The sequence below is a fragment of the Ranitomeya variabilis genome, chromosome 1 (assembly GCF_051348905.1).
Source record: "Ranitomeya variabilis isolate aRanVar5 chromosome 1, aRanVar5.hap1, whole genome shotgun sequence".
Taxonomy (NCBI): domain Eukaryota; kingdom Metazoa; phylum Chordata; class Amphibia; order Anura; family Dendrobatidae; genus Ranitomeya; species Ranitomeya variabilis.
The window spans coordinates 838,681,673-838,700,228 of NC_135232.1; the positions used below are offsets into that span (position 1 = coordinate 838,681,673).

Below are 18,556 nucleotides of genomic sequence, written 5' to 3' on the forward strand. Positions count from 1 at the left end.
CTCACATGTAATCAAGCAGGCTAGTAGCTGTAAATCATTCAGCTGCCGCGATGAAAACGAAATCTCCGAGCAGTCATAAATACTCCGAGGTCACTCAAGCGTGCTCGAGAAAACCCAAGCAACGAGGTACACTCATTCATCATACTCATAATTAGAGGTGACCTCCAAGTATTTTTTAGTGCTCGCAGATTTAGTTTTCATCGCCACAGCTGAATGATTTACATCCGTTAGCCAGCATAAGTACATGTGGGTGTTGCCTGGTTGCTAGGGAATCCTTACATGTAATCAAGCTGGCTAAGAGATGTAAATCATTCAGTTGAGGTGAGGAAAACTAAATCTCTGAGCACTACAAAATACTCTGAGGTCATCCGAGCATGCTCGGGAAATTTCGTGTAACGGAACGAGTATATTCACTCATCACTACTCATAATATTTCGATAGATGATGTATGATGTTAGGTGCCATTTACTGCAAGAGCAGTATAATACAATTCCACTGTGGAATAAACTCCAAGTGCCATGTAGAAATTAAGAGCCTACACTATAAAGCATATACCATGATATGACTTGCTGCAACAATGGAGACCTGGACCCCAGCCTGCCGCCCCGACGCGCGTTTCGCTGCTCTTCTTCAGGAGGAATTGTATTATACTGCACTTGCAGATTATACTTAATTTCCTATTAGCTATAACCAGCATCTAGGATAAATTGGCTATATACATACAAGTGCCTTGGTTATTTTATACTTACTTTTTTCTTAAAGGGCCAGACATCTTTTCGGTTTCTTACTATATACAGCAACTTTGCACAAAATTCCTTATGGATATATATGAAACCCTCTATGATTAAGACATTCATGTTTATAAAACAATGCATTATCAAATTTTGATGGTATAAATTGTAACCTGTAACAGACCTGGTTGTATTCCCCTTTTGAACCTGCTTGGTTTGTGGTACTCTACTCCTATGTAAATGAATCTTGTTTATGTATATAATAAAATATTGATATTTTGAAAATACTCTTTACCTCATTATATATGGAGCATTATATGGGACCCATACTGTATGGAGCATTATACTCACCCATCATATACTGTATGGAGCATTATATGGGGAATATTATGTATGAAGCAATATATGGGGCTCATTGTGTATGGAGCAATATCTGGGGCTCATTGTATATGGAGCAGTATATGCGGCTCATTGTGTATGGAGCAATATATGGAGCTCAATGTGTATGGAGCATTATATGGGACCCATTATGTACGTAGCCTTATATGGCGCTCATTATTCCTTATGGAGCAATATGTGTTTTTCATTATACTGTATGGAGCATTATATGGGGGCCATTATTCTGTGTTAAGAAATATATGGGGCTCATTATTCTGTATGAAGCAAAATATGGGGTTCATTATTCTGTGCGGAGCATTATATGGGGTTCATTATACTGTATGGAGCATTATATGGGGTTCATTATTCTGTATTGAGCATTAAATGGGGCTCATTATTCTGTATGGAGCACTATGTGGTGCCCATAATACTGTATGGAGCAACATATGGGGCTCATAATACTGTATGGAGGACTGTACTGTCCGGTTTCTGAGCTATTGATATCACTCATGTAATGTAAAAAGTAAGTGAACTATTTGGCATTGTACTATACCTATATTTCTCTGCCCTATCTGTGCGTTATGAATTGTGGTACGTGTTAAAGGGACCGACTGAGACTTTTTCACCCGAGGCCCAAGAAAACTTGGAGCCAGCCCTGGGCAAGAGCCATATATTTTTTAGCCAAAAATAAGAATGGATCCTGTCAGGACATGTATATGACTTCTGCATGGAAATTTAGTTCCCAAACCTCTTGTTATTATGATGTATTTATAAGGCAGCCCAAAAGGCTTAAATGACTATTTAATTCAGCATTGCTACATCTGTTATTTCAGTAACTCCCACTGACTTTGCTGATAGTGATTCCAGTCCCATTATTCCTTTTTAGGCTCGCACTCATCATGCGAAAATGAAATCACTTCAATGTTGTTCCTGTAAAGTAGGATGAGTGTCATGCAAGTACAATGCGATTTTTTTCAAGTAGCATTCACATGACATCCGTATGCAATACATTTGTAATATCAGCTTTGACACCTGACTAATAGCAGCTTCTGTTTCTGGACCGTCAGTGATGGGGTGGGGGCCTTTCTTTGCCAGTAGGATTGCTGGATGATGGGTGGCTGGGGGGAGGTGTCGATGGTCTGCATTGCGCTGGTGGTCTCCACTAGCTCATCTTCTTCATGTCTCCCAGCTCCAGCCTCCAGTTCAGATCCCTCTCTGGCCTCCAGTACCGATGAGCTGGAGGAAGTTCACTTTTTGCCCTTGCCCGATCTGTGAGATGAGGGAAGACAGAGAAAAAAAATTATGTTTTGAATGCAAAATCATAATGAAAACATTACAAACAACAAAATGAAAAATTTAGCTATTTATGGGCCAAGATCAATCACTGTGGCCAAAAATTGTAGGCATAGAGGTATGGCCTTTTTTTCAGGGCGACACCCCTGTACTCGCTCCGCTGTTGTCTCTCACAGTGGAGCTGGTCCCGGCAACTCCTCAATCCTAATATAGGTCAAGGATGCTGTATGCAATAACATGTATAGTGTGTGTTCTAAAATCAGTGCTAGTATGGTGTTTATTTTTCTTTAGGTGTTTGAAAAAAATTTGCTGTGTGCTTTTCTTTTGGTGGAAAAAAAACAACATATAATGCTTTTGTTTTTTCCCATTTCTTTTTTCTTGCCTAAAAATATGACACACATATTACAACAATCATAGTGTACCATTTAGATTTGGCATATTTACTTATATTCTCTTGAACCTGTTGTGGGATGCTTCATAATTGGGATACAGTTTGCAGTAAATATAGGTCCAGGCTGCATGGCGCCAACTGTAGTCCCCATACCCTACATCCCTGATGTCCCACATTTGGGTCACTGATGCACCAGAACCAGCATCAGTTCCACAATGATGATGGGAGACATGTTGCCGGTTTCAGTGGAGGCATGTTTTTTATTATACCATTTATAACATCCCTTGTGTCACATGACGAGCTTCCAGAAATTTCCTGGATTTTGGATACATGGGTTTGTTTTATATGGACACAATACGGATTGCACAAGCATGGTCCATGTGCTGTGCAATTTTTTTTTTCTCTCACCCATTGACTTGCATTGAGAGTCTCGTCCTTTACACATGGCCACTCACAGCATGCTGCAATTTTTTTCTAAGTCCAAGCTGAGGAGAAAAAAAAAGAATCACAGACGAGCACTCAATCATTGAATCATTTTTAACGGATTGCACTTGCCAGTTTTTCACGCAGATGAGTATGAGCCCTAATAGTGGATGCAGGAGAACCTCAGCAGATGACTGTTATTCAAAATAATCTCTATATAAAGACAAACACTGATATTACTGCCATATAGTGACCATATAGTGGTAGATACCAGTACTGCAGAACATGTAAAAGATTACAGTACAGTTATATATGTAATGACCGCTGACGTTCTTTCTGCTGGAACCGTTCATTTTCCCCCTCTATTCCATCTGGCTCAGACCGACATAACGACTTCTCCAGCCAGGACCCGTCTGCAGAGATTACAGCAGAGGCACATTTGACTTCTCACATTTCCAGCATTGTCCAATACGGAGCCACTGCTGTGGTATGTGTCCCTATTACTGCACCTACTGTGTGTCATTGGTCTGGTAAAACAAACTTCTAGAATATATTAATGCCCGCTTTTTGCCCCCTAGAAAGTAATAATGCTCTCTGTGTGCCCCTTTGACAATCATAATAACCCAAGTTCCCCTATAACAATGAGGGCCCACATAACATTTAATAATGTCCCGAGTCTCTCCCCTACACAGTATGATGCTTTCTTATACACAGTATAATGCCCCCTCATGGTATAGTAACCCCACACAGTATATTGACCCTTAGTAGCCCCCAAACTTTTTGATGGCTCCAACACTGTCTGATGGCCCCCACACTGTACAAAGACTCCACATTATCTCCCACACTGTATGATGACCATCTCACTTTAATCCCCACACTGTATTGTGGCCCCCTAAATAGTCTCCATATAGTATAATGTACCAGATTGTCCTCCATATAGTATAATGCACTCCCCATAAGCCTCTATATAGTATAATGCACTCATATATGTTTCTACTAGTATAATGCACTCTCCATAGGCCTCTATATAGTATAATTCACTCTCCATTGGCAGACTCTATATAGTATAATAATCTCCCCACAGGCCTCTATATAGTATAAAGCACTACCATAGGCTTCCATGTAGTATAATAAGCTCCAGAAAGGGAGACTCTTTATAGTATAATGCAATACCCATAGGCTTCGCTAGTATAATGAACTCTCCATAGGCCTCTATATAGTATAATGCACTCCCCATAGGCCTCAATATAATATAATGCACTCCCCATATGCCAATACATAGTATAATGCACTCTCCATAGGCCTCTATATAGTCAAATCCACTCCCCATAGACCTCTATATAGTATAATTCGCTCCCCAAAGGCAGACTCTATATATCTATAATGCACTCCAATAAACCTCTATTTTATAATGCACCCCCCACAGGTCTCTATACAGTAAAATGCACTCCCCATAGATAAAATAAAAATAATTTAATACTCACCTCTTCCCCTTATTCCCCTGCTGCTCCGAGCGTCCACACATCTCAGGACACATGGCGCCAAGTAATGACATCAACGTGCCCACTGTCATTGTCAGCGTTGGTGATGTCACACGCAGAGGGGTACTGCAGTAATCTTACTGAAGTCACCGCTCCCAGTAGAACTTTCTCACGCTGCGAACAGTAACATCAGTAGTGTTACCGCAGTTTATTGGCTATGAACTTTGATAACCTTCGTGACATCATCACTCTGCACTACAGGCACGTTTCCACACCACTGTCAGTGTGTTCCGGCTGGCATGCTAAGTGTTCACATTACTCATGTCACTGCTCAGCACACCATCTGGATATAGCAGAGTTGGAGATCATCGTGGCACGTGGAATCAATTTATGGTGGACCCCTTTGGAATATTTGATTTGCCAAAGGTAATGAATAGGTAAAATAGGGTTGGGAAGTGCTTCGTACAAATAACGGACTTTTCTCTGTTTGTTTTTAGCTTTGCAAGGTTAGTAAGGGGATATCTTATAGACGCCTCTCCATTACTAACCCCTGGGCTTGATGTCAGCTGACATCAACCCCAAAACCATTACTCCACTTGCCAATACAACAGGGCAAGCGGGAAGAGCCAAGGCTAAGCACCTGAATTGATGCATGTAGTGGATGTGCCATTTTTCGGGCAGCTGAGGGCTGATGCTATTAGTCTGGTAGCGGGTCAATATCATTGGGCCCTTCCCACCCTATTAATATCAGCTCGCAGCTGTCTGTTTAGCCTTTGCAGGTTATTAAAAATAGGGGAGACCCCAAATCATTTTTTGGGTCTTCCACCTTTTTAATAACCAGTAAAGGCTGCACAGACAGCTGCGAGCTAATATTAATAGCCTGGTAAGCTCCATGTTTATTGTCCCCTTCCCAGAATATTAAGACCAGCTCTCAGCTGTCTACTTTCCCTCAGCAGGTTAATAAAAATAAGGGGGACCCCACACCATTTTTTTCATTTATTTAATTATTAGCTAAATACATATACAGTAAGCTACACGCACTGCACTAATTATATATCTCAATGACATCTATCTTTTCTATCCTTTTCTGACAGTTCATACTGTAATTTTTAGTGTGCTCTGATCAAATGTCGTGTTTCCTATGAGATGGGTGCGTAAAAATAAAACGGTTCATGCATGGAGTGTGCTGTGCGATTTTTTTTTTTTTTCTCGCACCCATTGACTTGCAATGGGGAGTCCCATCCTATATACATGGCCACTCGCAGCATGCTGCCATTTTTTCCCAGTCTGATCTGAGCTGAGAAAAAAAAACGCAGATATACACATAAAATGGGAAGTGAGCAACTGAGGCATAATTCAGAAGAAAATGACTTTTTCATTTTATGTAGAGGCAAGCAAAAATAACATTAATAATAATTATAGTTTTGTAACCTTATAATGTACTGAAAAGGAAAAACAAAAGAATATGCTAAATACATTACTGAAAACCTGGCAGCATATGGTTCTCTAACTTTTACTGCATATTAAAATCCCATGGTCTGGCTGTCTTCAGCTTCCCAACAGCTGGAGAGCCACAGGTAGGATGAACAAGTATGGAGAGGCATGCTTGTAGAATATTAATTGCAGGGCACCTTGCAGCTCCATAGACATATGCTATTAACAGGCCATGCTCTTCTGCATAGGTAAAATTCTAGATTTCACCTAAATTAGTATAGACAGTTATAGAAAAAAATCTAAATAAATTCAAATTCAGCAAATATATCCACAACACAGAATTCAGTCCCTGAGCTGCTATTTGATCATCTTGCATGGCAATGGTATAATGCCCCAGAGTCTGTCCACTTCTAATTGGCTACAGATAGTGAGAAGATATCAAGTGCCCGCTGATTGTTCTGGCACTAAAGCAGGTGGCATTAATTACTCAAAATGATTGTCCTTTCTCTAGCCACTGCACAGGTGGAAGCAGAAATCGGATGTCTGGGAAGCAGCATGTCACTGTACGCTTGGCATAACTCTGTCTCTCCATTATTCTGTTTCTGGCTCCGAGCTTGTAAAAAGCACTGTGATACATACAGAATGATAAAAACATTTCTATAAATAGTTACCTTTATTAATATTATTATTGTGTTATTGTTACTTTCTAAATATAAAATCCCAATAGCCAGGTAGCCAATGCCCCTAGATATTCACTGCAAGTTCTCTTTACTGCTCTTCTTCTAGTGAGGGGATTACAGGTGCTTCTCACAAAATTAGAATATCATCAAAAAGTTAATTTACTTCAGTTCTTCAATACAAAAAGTGAAACTCATATAATATAGAGTCATTACAAACAGAGTGATCTATTTCATGTGTTTATTTCTGTTAATGTTGATGATTATGGCTTACAGCCAATGAAAACCCAAAAGTCATTATCTCAGTAAGTTAGAATACTTTATAACGTCAGCTTGAAAAATGATTTTAAAATCCGAAATGTTGGCCTACTGAAAGGTATGTAATTTTCACAATGGATAATAGGAGAAAGTGGACCTCATAATTTGTTGCACAATTTGTGCCGCGACTACAAAAACTCCTACTTGGGCACATGGCAGGGCTAGGAAAGGAAAGGGCGCTATTTGCTTGGAAAAGATTGTGAATGCCTCTGACATGTGAAAACAGTAGAAACTCCCCACGTGTGATCCCATTTTGGAAACTAAACCTCTCAAGTGATTAATCTAGGGGTGCAGTGAGTATTTTGAACCCATAGGTGCCTCACATAATTTTATAATATTGAGATGTGGAAATATGCCATTTTAGTGGTAAAAATGTGATTTTTGCATTTGCTGTAAATTTGTCAGGTACACAAGGGCTAATAGGTGAAACTAGACCACACAATTTATTGTGAAATTTCTCCTGAATGCGGTGATGCACCATATGTTGTCAGAATTTACTGTTAGGCCACATTCATATGTTCAGTATTTGGTCAGTATTTTCCATCAGTATTTGTGAGCCAAAACCAGGAGTGGGTGATAAATGCAGAAGTGGTGACGTGTTTCTATTATACTTTTCCTCTGACTGGTTCACTCCTGGTTTTTGCTTACAAAAACTAATGGAAAATACTGACCAAATACTCAGCATGTGAATGTGGCCTTAGGCCACATGTCAGGACTGAGAAGGAAGGAACGCTATTTGGCTTTTGGAGCACAGATTTTGCTAGAATAGTTTGCGGGTGACATTTGCGGAGCCCTGAAGGTGCCAGAACAGCAGAAAAAAAGCAAATGTGACCCCATTGTAGCAATTTCACCTCTCATCTATAGCTGCAGTGACTATTTTGTAACATTCATGCCAGGCTTCTCTTCTGGAAAATAGCATATATGCCAGTTTAGTGCCCATACATTGTGTCGGCACACAGTGTAGAGCCCCCATATATTGTAGCGCCCCCACACATTGTGCACAGCTTGAGCTTCTGGCGATATACACCCGTAAGTTAAGTGCCTTCTCTCCATTACAATAGTACTAAACATGCGGCCACTTTCTGTGGTTTAAGCACAGAGGGGCTCAGAAGGAAGGGGGCATTTGGATTTGAGAGCACCGAATTCACTGGATTTTATTTGAGGGGGAGGGAGCCATGTTGCTTTTCCAGAGTCTTTGTTCTACCAGTGACATGGGAACCCCCTATAGCTCTAGTGATAGAGGATGGACCTGAGTGGGGGTTGGTTTTGTGCGGGATAAATTAGGATTTTTATTGGTAACATTTTTGGGCACATAATATTATTTTATCGCTTCCAGTACAAGTGCTGGATCACATTCATGTTTGAGCACTTGCATCAGAGTTTCCGTGTAAATCCCATTCAGACAAAACCCCTAATGGAACCACCCACCAGTAGGCAGAGGGAGACACTTCGCACTCTGTTTGGCTTCTACTCTGATGGTATCCATCTCTTTAAGCATGCACAGGTCTTTGGTCGCCCACACTTGTGCGCTAAAAAGATTCCTTAAATGATGGGACACTGCTGGAACACAGACCAGTCCAAAGTGACTCTATCTCCCTCATAAGTGAGTGGGTTTTGTCTGAATTTTGGGTTTTGTCTGAGTTTTGGGGAATTTACACGGAAACCTTGACGTAAGCGCTCGTCGGAAAGCACAGGATAGATGTGTGCCGAGCCTTATTCCGATTTTTGGGAGGTAGAATGAACAAATAGACAGCAGTACAAGAGTATTCCTTATTTTTATTTTTGCATGGTTCACAGTGCGGTATAGGTGATAAGGTGGATTTATCCTTCAGGTCGACGCGACTACAGAGATACCAGATTTATATAAGGTTTTCTTAGATTTTGCTGCTGTCACACAATAAAAATGCTTTTTTATAAAAAAAAAAAAAAAAAGTATGGGGGGGGTTCGCCATATTCTGAGAGCTGTAACTTTTTTATTTTTTGGCGAACAAAGCTGTATGATGGCTTATTTTTTGAAGACGAGTTGAAGATTTTTTGGGGTGGCATTTTTTGGCACATATTTTTTGATCGCAGAATGAACAAAACCCAACAATTCAGTTATTGTCTTTATTTTATTTTTTTTGCGCTGTTCACCGTGCGGTAAGTGATTAGACCGATTTGTTCGCAAGGGTGGTGCTCATAGCTATCCGGCTATGACAACTACAAGGGTCTACTGCAGACCTCAGGTTGTCATGCCAACTGTCATGAATCCCCAATGGCTAGGGATAGCACAGGACAAGCAAAATACAAATAAATAACGGACGAGCTCTAGGGTGATGGAACCTGGGCTGACCGCTGCCCTACGCCTGACAAACGCAACTAGAGATAGCCAGGGAGCGTGCCTACGTTGGTTCTAGACGCCACGCACCAGCCTAAGAGCTAACTAGTACTGCAGAGAAAATAAAGACCTCACTTGCCTCCAGAGGAATGAACCCCAAAAGATATAGTTGCCCCCTCACATGTATTGACGGTGAAATGAGAGGAAGGCACACACATAGAGATGATATATATATAGCTTTAGCAAATTGAGGCCCGCTGTAAACTAGAAAGCAGAACGATACAAAAGGGGACTGAGCGGTCAGCAAAAAACCCTAATCAAAAAAAAAACATCCTGAGATTACAAGAACCCATGTGCCAACTCATGGCACATGGGGAGAACCTCAGTCCACTAGAGCTACCAGCTAGCATAGAGACATAATAAGCAAGCTGGACAAAAAACCAAACAACTGAAAATCAGCACTTAGCTTATCCTGAAAGATCTGGGAGCAGGTAGGCAGGAACCAAACAGAGCACATCTGAATACATTGATAGCCGGCAAGGGAATGACAGAAAGGCCAGGTAAAATAGGAAACACCCAGCCTCTGATGGACAGGTGGAAACCAAAGGCCGCCACCCACCAAAGTCACCCAGTACCAGCAGTAACCACCAGAGGGAGCCCACAAACAGAATCCACAACAGTACCCCCCCCTTGAGGAGGGGTCACCGAACCCTCACGAGAACCCCCAGGGCGATCAGGGTGAGCTCTATGGAAGGCGCGGACCAAATCAGTCGCATGAACATCGGAGGCAACCACCCAGGAATTATCCTCCTGACCATAACCCTTCCACTTAACCAAATACTGGAGTTTGCGTCTGGAAACACGAGAATCCAAGATCTTCTCAACAACATACTCCAATTCTCCCTCCACCAGCACCGGAGCAGGAGGCTCAACCGAAGGAACAACGGGCACCTCATACCTCCGCAACAATGACCGATGGAACACATTATGAATAGAAAACGATGCTGGGAGATCCAAACGAAAAGATACAGGGTTAAGAATCTCCGAGATCCTATAAGGACCGATGAACCGAGGCTTGAACTTAGGAGAAGAGACCTTCATAGGGACAAAACGAGAAGACAACCACACCAAATCCCCAACAAGAAGTCGGGGACCCACGCGGCGACGGCGATTAGCAAACTGCTGAGTCTTCTCCTGAGATAACTTCAAATTGTCCACCACCTGATTCCAAATCTGATGTAGCCTGTCCACCACCACGTCCACTCCAGGACAATCCGAAGACTCCACCTGACCAGAGGAAAAACGAGGATGAAACCCCGAATTACAAAAAAAAGGAGAGACCAACGTGGCAGAACTAGCCCGATTATTAAGAGCAAATTCGGCCAGTGGCAAAAAAGCAACCCAGTCATCTTGATCAGCAGAAACAAAACACCTCAAATAAGTTTCCAAGGTCTGATTAGTTCGCTCCGTCTGGCCATTCGTCTGAGGATGGAATGCAGACGAGAAAGACAAATCAATGCCCATCTTGGCACAAAACGTCCGCCAAAATCTAGACACAAACTGGGATCCCCTGTCAGAAACGATATTCTCCGGAATCCCATGCAAACGAACCACGTTCTGAAAAAATAAAGGGACCAACTCAGAGGAGGAGGGCAACTTAGGCAAGGGCACCAAATGAACCATCTTAGAAAAGCGGTCACACACAACCCAGATAACGGACATTTTCTGTGAAACCGGGAGATCAGAAATAAAATCCATGGAAATGTGCGTCCAAGGCCTCTTCGGGATGGGCAAGGATAACAACAACCCACTGGCCCGAGAACAGCAAGGCTTAGCTCGAGCACACACTTCACAAGACTGCACAAAGGTACGCACATCCCTAGACAAGGAAGGCCACCAAAAAGACCTGGCCACCAAGTCTCTAGTACCAAATATTCCAGGATGACCAGCCAACACAGAAGAATGGACCTCGGAGATGACTCTACTGGTCCAATCATCCGGGACAAACAGTCTTTCTGGTGGACAACGATCCGGTTTATCCACCTGAAACTCCTGCAATGCACGTCGCAAGTCTGGGGATACGGCGGACAATATTACCCCATCCCTAAGGATACCAGTAGGCCCAGAGTCTCCAGGAGAGTCAGGCACAAAACTCCTGGAAAGAGCATCTGCCTTCACATTCTTTGAACCTGGCAGGTATGAAACCACAAAATTGAAACGAGAAAAAAACAACGACCAACGAGCCTGTCTAGGATTCAAACGCCTGGCAGACTCAAGGTAAATGAGATTCTTGTGATCAGTCAAGACCACCACACGATGTTTAGCACCCTCAAGCCAATGACGCCACTCCTCAAATGCCCACTTCATGGCCAAAAGCTCCCGATTACCCACATCATAATTGCGCTCGGCGGGCGAGAATTTTCTAGAGAAGAATGCACATGGCTTCATCACCGAGCCATTAGAACTTCTCTGTGACAAAACCGCCCCCGCTCCAATCTCGGAAGCATCAACCTCAACCTGAAAAGGAAGTGAAACATCTGGTTGACACAACACAGGAGCAGAAGAAAACCGGCGCTTAAGTTCCTGAAAGGCCTCCACGGCCGCAGAAGACCAATCAGCAACATCAGCACCCTTTTTAGTCAAATCAGTCAAAGGTTTAACAATACTGGAAAAATTAGCAATGAACCGACGATAAAAATTAGCAAACCCCAAGAACTTCTGAAGGCTCTTAACAGATGTAGGTTGTGTCCAGTCACAAATCGCCTGAACCTTGACGGGATCCATCTCAATAGTAGAAGGAGAAAAAATGTACCCCAAAAAAGAAATCTTCTGGACTCCGAAGAGACACTTTGAGCCCTTCACAAACAGAGAATTGGCCCGCAGAACCTGAAACACCTTCCTGACCTGTAGAACATGAGACTCCCAGTCATCAGAAAACACCAAAATATCATCCAAATACACAATCATAAACTTATCCAGATATTCACGGAAAATATTGTGCATAAAGGACTGAAAGACTGACGGAGCATTGGAGAGTCCAAAAGGCATTACCAAATACTCAAAATGGCCCTCAGGCGTATTAAATGCGGTTTTCCACTCATCACCCTGTTTTATCCGCACCAGATTATACGCACCGCGAAGATCTATCTTAGTGAACCACCTAGCCCCCTTAATGCGAGCAAACAAATCAGTTAATAATGGCAATGGATACTGATATTTGACTGTAATCTTATTCAGAAGGCGATAATCTATACAAGGCCTCAGGGAACCATCTTTTTTAGCCACGAAAAAAAAACCTGCTCCCAGAGGGGACGAAGATGGACGAATATGTCCCTTTTCCAAGGATTTCTTAATATAATTCCGCATAGCAGTATGCTCTGGCAGTGACAGATTAAATAAACGACCCTTAGGGAACTTACTGCCAGGAATCAATTCTATAGCACAGTCACACTCTCTATGAGGAGGGAGCGAATTGAGCTTAGGCTCCTCAAAAACATCCCTATAGTCAGACAAAAATGCAGGGATCTCAGAAGGAGTAGATGAAGCGATTGAAATCGGAGGTGCATCATCATGAACCCCCTGACATCCCCAGCTTAACACAGATATTGTTTTCCAGTCCAGGACAGGATTATGAGTTTGTAACCATGGCAGACCAAGCACTAGTACATCATGTAAATTATACAGTACAAGGAAGCGAATCACCTCCTGATGAACGGGAGTCATGCGCATGGTCACTTGTGTCCAGTACTGCGGTTTATTCATAGCCAATGGTGTAGAGTCAATTCCCTTCAGAGGAATAGGAACTTCCAGAGGCTCCAGACTAAAACCGCAGCGTTTAGCAAATGACCAATCCATAAGACTCAGGGCAGCGCCCGAATCCACATAGGCATCGACGGAAATGGAAGACAGTGAAAAAATCAGAGTCACAGACAAAATGAACTTAGGCTGCAGAGTACCAATGGCAAAAGATTTATCAACCCTTTTTGTGCGTTTAGAGCATGCTGATATAACATGAGCTGAATCACCACAATAAAAACACAATCCATTTTTCCGCCTATAATTTTGCCGTTCACTTCTGGACTGAATTCTATCACATTGCATAGTCTCAGGTGCCTGTTCAGAAGACACCGCCAACTGGTGCACGGGTTTGCGCTCCCGTAAACGCCGATCAATCTGAATGGCCATAGCCATCGACTCATTCAGACCTGTAGGCGTAGGGAACCCCACCATAATATCCTTAATGGCCTCAGAAAGACCATTTCTGAAGTTAGCAGCCAGGGCGCACTCATTCCACTGAGTAAGCACCGACCATTTCCGAAATTTTTGACAATATACCTCCGCTTCATCATGCCCCTGAGAGAGGGCTAATAAAGCCTTTTCAGCCTGAATCTCCAGGTTAGGTTCCTCATAGAGCAATCCCAATGCCAGAAAAAACGCATCCACACTGAGCAATGCAGGATCCCCTGGTGCCAATGCAAATGCCCAATTCTGAGGGTCGCCCCGCAGGAAAGATATTACAATCTTGACCTGTTGAGCAGGGTCTCCAGAGGAGCGAGATTTTAAAGAAAGAAACAATTTACAATTGTTCCTGAAATTCAGGAAGGTAGATCTATCTCCCGAAAAGAACTCTGGAATAGGAATTCTAGGTTCAGACATGGGAGTGTGAACAACAAAATCCTGTATGTTTTGAACTTTTGCCGCGAGATTACTCAGGCTGGAAGCCAAACTCTGGACATCCATGTTAAACAGCTAAGATCAGAGCCATTCAAGGGTTAAGAGGAGGTAAGAAGCAGCTAGACAGCAATTAAGGGCTAGGCAGCAAAACTCTGAAGGGAAAAAAAAAAAAAAATTTCCCTTAAACACTTCTTTTTCTCCTGCTTCAGCCCAAACAATTAACACTTTGTGGGCCGGCTATACTGTCATGAATCCCCAATGGCTAGGGATAGCACAGGACAAGCAAAATACAAATAAATAACGGACGAGCTCTAGGGTGATGGAACCTGGGCTGACCGCTGCCCTACGCCTGACAAACGCAACTAGAGATAGCCAGGGAGCGTGCCTACGTTGGTTCTAGACGCCACGCACCAGCCTAAGAGCTAACTAGTACTGCAGAGAAAATAAAGACCTCACTTGCCTCCAGAGGAATGAACCCCAAAAGATATAGTTGCCCCCTCACATGTATTGACGGTGAAATGAGAGGAAGGCACACACATAGAGATGATATATATAGCTTTAGCAAATTGAGGCCCGCTGTAAACTAGAAAGCAGAACGATACAAAAGGGGACTGAGCGGTCAGCAAAAAACCCTAATCAAAAAAAAACCATCCTGAGATTACAAGAACCCATGTGCCAACTCATGGCACATGGGGAGAACCTCAGTCCACTAGAGCTACCAGCTAGCATAGAGACATAATAAGCAAGCTGGACAAAAAAACAAACAACTGAAAATCAGCACTTAGCTTATCCTGAAAGATCTGGGAGCAGGTAGGCAGGAACCAAACAGAGCACATCTGAATACATTGATAGCCGGCAAGGGAATGACAGAAAGGCCAGGTAAAATAGGAAACACCCAGCCTCTGATGGACAGGTGGAAACCAAAGGCCGCCACCCACCAAAGTCACCCAGTACCAGCAGTAACCACCAGAGGGAGCCCACAAACAGAATCCACAACAGCCAACCCATCGGGCAACGATTGGCAGGATTTGTGGCTCACGTCCGGCGCGATCATGTTAATGCCGCTGTCAGAGATTGACAGTGGCATTTAGAATGTTAACAGCCATGAGTGAATCGTGATTCCTCCCATGGCTATTAGGGGCACATGTCAGCTGATAAAAGCATCTGACATGTGCTGTAAAAGAGGAGGGCTCAGCATGGAGCCCACATCAAAGGAGAGACCCGACATGCGTCGTACATGTCTGCCCCATGGGGTTTTTGCCTTCCTCTGTATCATCATGTTAGGATAAAGGCTGAACTCAACCTAAAGACTATGAATCTATGAAACCCCACCCACACCACTCTATACGTTGTATAGTGACAGAGAGCTGCTAATCAGTGGTGGGGTTATACTAGAAGGCACAAGTAGCAAACAGTCTATAGATTCTAGTATTCAGCAGCCTTATCAGAGTATCTTGAGTCACAGTGAGTGCAGAAAGCTGTTGCTGCCTTCCACGCTCAGTACAGACTCTGAAGGGTTCCAGACTAATGATCAGCAGCGCCGCATGCATCACTCACAGCAGTCAGCCCCTATACAACCACGTTAACTTTCACCTGTTCTTCTTCAGCAGTAGTTGTCGGAGTTTTGATTATAGTCCGAATTACGTTTTTGTCCACAATTGTTGACAGAAATTCATATTTAATTCAAGCGCTGGTATGAAGAACTTGGCACACTGCAGAGAAATTCCTCTAGCTTCTGAAAAACCTTGCATAACAAATAAAGAAGCCCACACACAACCACATACCATCTAAATGGCCAAAACATAGGATGGGAAGAAGTATGGACACAGTTGTGATATCATTATGTTTATCAAGAATATTACCCAGCGAGAGAGTTCGTCATAGCATGCCAAGTCTAACACTGTGAATGCAAGACCTGTGAGGATAGCACCATCTGTTACCATTTGGCATATGAAGGCTGAGTCAGGACACAGCACATGATTGTCCTTGACACCAGGCAAATGATCCTGGTGGAATCCTTCCTGACATGCCTCTCAATTCATTGTGATACAGCTATGAAGCATAAACTACATCCGCCAGTTACCAGTTTACATAAAGGCACTTTTTATCACACTTGTAAGATTGAATGAGTTTCATTTTGCAATCACTTTTTCATATGTCTGCTTATGTTACTGCAATTATGAATTGTTGTGTTGTCTTTCTTAGTTGTCAGGCGCTGCCACTTTTGGAGGTGGTGACATGACTGAGAGGCCTGTTAGGCCTCGCTCATACGAGCGTATAAGTCGGACAAGTGCTATCTGATGTTTTATCAGATACCACTCGGACTAATGTTATTCTATGAGGCAGTTTTTTCTACAGACTGAATCGGTCAGTGGAAAAAATAGAAGCATGCTGCGAATGTCTCCAGAATTCGGATCACACACAACCATTCAAGTCTATCGGTGTGTGCGAAACAGCAGATTGCACTCGGGTGTCATTTGAGTGCTGTCCGACAATGGAGAAGATGGAGAAATTAAGTTCTCCATCTTTTCCACACCTGTGCCCGATTTTCTCATGCAATAAAATCAGATCACAGTAAGTTGACCCTCTGATCAAGCTTGGATCAGAGTTTGACTTGAGTGTTATTAGCATAATCGATCCCATTCTCTCATATGAGAGAATCAGGCTATGTGCACACGTTGCGGATTCGTGTGTGGATTTTTCCGCACCGTTTTTGCAAAATCCGCTGGTAAAATGCATTGTGTTTTACCTGCGGATTTACCGCGGATTTCCTGCAGTTTTTGTGCGGATTCCACCTGAGGTTTTACACCTGCGGATTCCTATTAAGGAGCAAGTGTAAACCGCTGCGGAATCCACACAAGAATTGACATGCTGCGGATAATACAACACAGCGTTTCCGCAGCATGTGCACTGCGGATTTTGTTTTCCATAGGTTTACATGGTACTGTACACCGCATGGAAAACAGCTGCGATTCCGCAACGTGTGCACATAGCCTTAAAGGAGCATTGTTCCCTGCTGCTCAGTAGAGCATGTGCTGCTCAGCTGGAGCATCAGTATAGACTGAACCCCTGCTGTCGGGCAGCCTATATTGCTGCCCAGCTGAGTTGTAATTGAATTTAGTAGGTCTTGTTGATCAGACAAATGGTAGGGCCGATTTCTGAGTGCAAAACTGGATTTTAAATCTTCTTCTGACACTCAGTTTCTTGCCAGTTTTAGGTGTTAATACTGTCGGTAATGCAATAATCCTGTTTATTATTCCTGATATCTGACCAAGCTTTATATTTTTCTTGTGTTACCTGATCCCTTGGACTGCTATGTATTTGACCTTAGAATGAATAACCCTTCTCACCTTCTCATGCCTTTTGATCTTGTCTTTCATTTTGTAATCCTGGTCTGACATCGCTTTTCTCCTGTTTATATCCCAGCCTGCTGATTCTGTCTTTGGTAACTCCCTCTTTTTCTGACCTGTCCACTTGGCTACTGCTAACTCCACCAACCAGCAGTTACTCTGTAGACCCCTAGGGAACTCTTAGGTATCCACCTTCTAACACCTGCATGGGAAGACGGCCTTCACTAGGAAATTCCAGGGGCCTTCACATTGATGGCCAGATGGTTAAAGGGTAAAAACTAAAGAGTTCCCTGGACCTGGAAAGTGGAGAGGCTAATTCCAAGACTCTCTGTAGATTCTCTTTTAGGAGTAACCAGAACTCCACATACAGTCACGTAGCAATGTATTGTGATATGGCAAAAATAAGACATCACTGTCTGTTTGCACTTTAATAAAATGACTTAATTATCTAATATAATATTATGCCACATACAGAGAAAAAAAAACCACTGAAACTTCACGTTCACTGTATAAGTATGTAGTTATAAGTTTTTATCAGTATATTTAATTAAAAGAGCCATGTAACCCAAACAAATCATCCCTCTAGCAGCTGGAATGGCCAACAATCAGCTGTTATGAGTTGCTGCTGGAAAAATGTGGTATTACATGGCATTCATTCAAATGAATTAGCAGCCATGTTTCCATGTATTGTGAGTCCTGCAGAGTTGGATCCTCTCTTTGTAGTGTAGTTCTATGCTCTGACTAATCTATTAGGATTCTATACTTGTGACCTCCTTGGTAAAACATCCCTGAATTCAATTGATTTTATTTCTACTAGCCCACTACTAGCTACTTTGCAGTTGATCACCTTAGGCTGGAGTCACACACAACGTATAAAAATACGGTCCATTTTTTACAGACCAAACAGGCAGAAATGTTCCCTGAACAGTGATCCGTATGTCATCCGTAGGCAGGGTGTGGCTGTGTATTTTGCGCATGTAAACCTCCACATGGCATCTGTATGGCATCTGTACGGCAAGATTTACTCGCCGGCTTGCAAAATGGACATAGAATGGATCCATGGGCTCAAATATTCATGAAAACATATAT

The 18,556-nt window shown here is 42.7% G+C and overlaps 1 protein-coding gene and 1 long non-coding RNA gene across 5 annotated transcripts in view; one reads left to right on the plus strand and one right to left on the minus strand.

Moving 5' to 3' along the window:
- The window catches only part of ARHGAP24 (Rho GTPase activating protein 24), a 1,388,018-nt gene that overhangs the window by 1,036,766 nt on the left and 332,696 nt on the right, over window positions 1-18,556 (plus strand). The window lies entirely within an intron of this gene.
- On the minus strand, window positions 1,899-17,588 carry LOC143787020 (uncharacterized). Its single transcript, XR_013218311.1, has 3 exons — window positions 17,468-17,588; window positions 3,202-3,278; window positions 1,899-2,378 (listed from the first exon to the last, which is right to left on the minus strand). It is a non-coding gene; the product is annotated as an uncharacterized LOC143787020 (long non-coding RNA).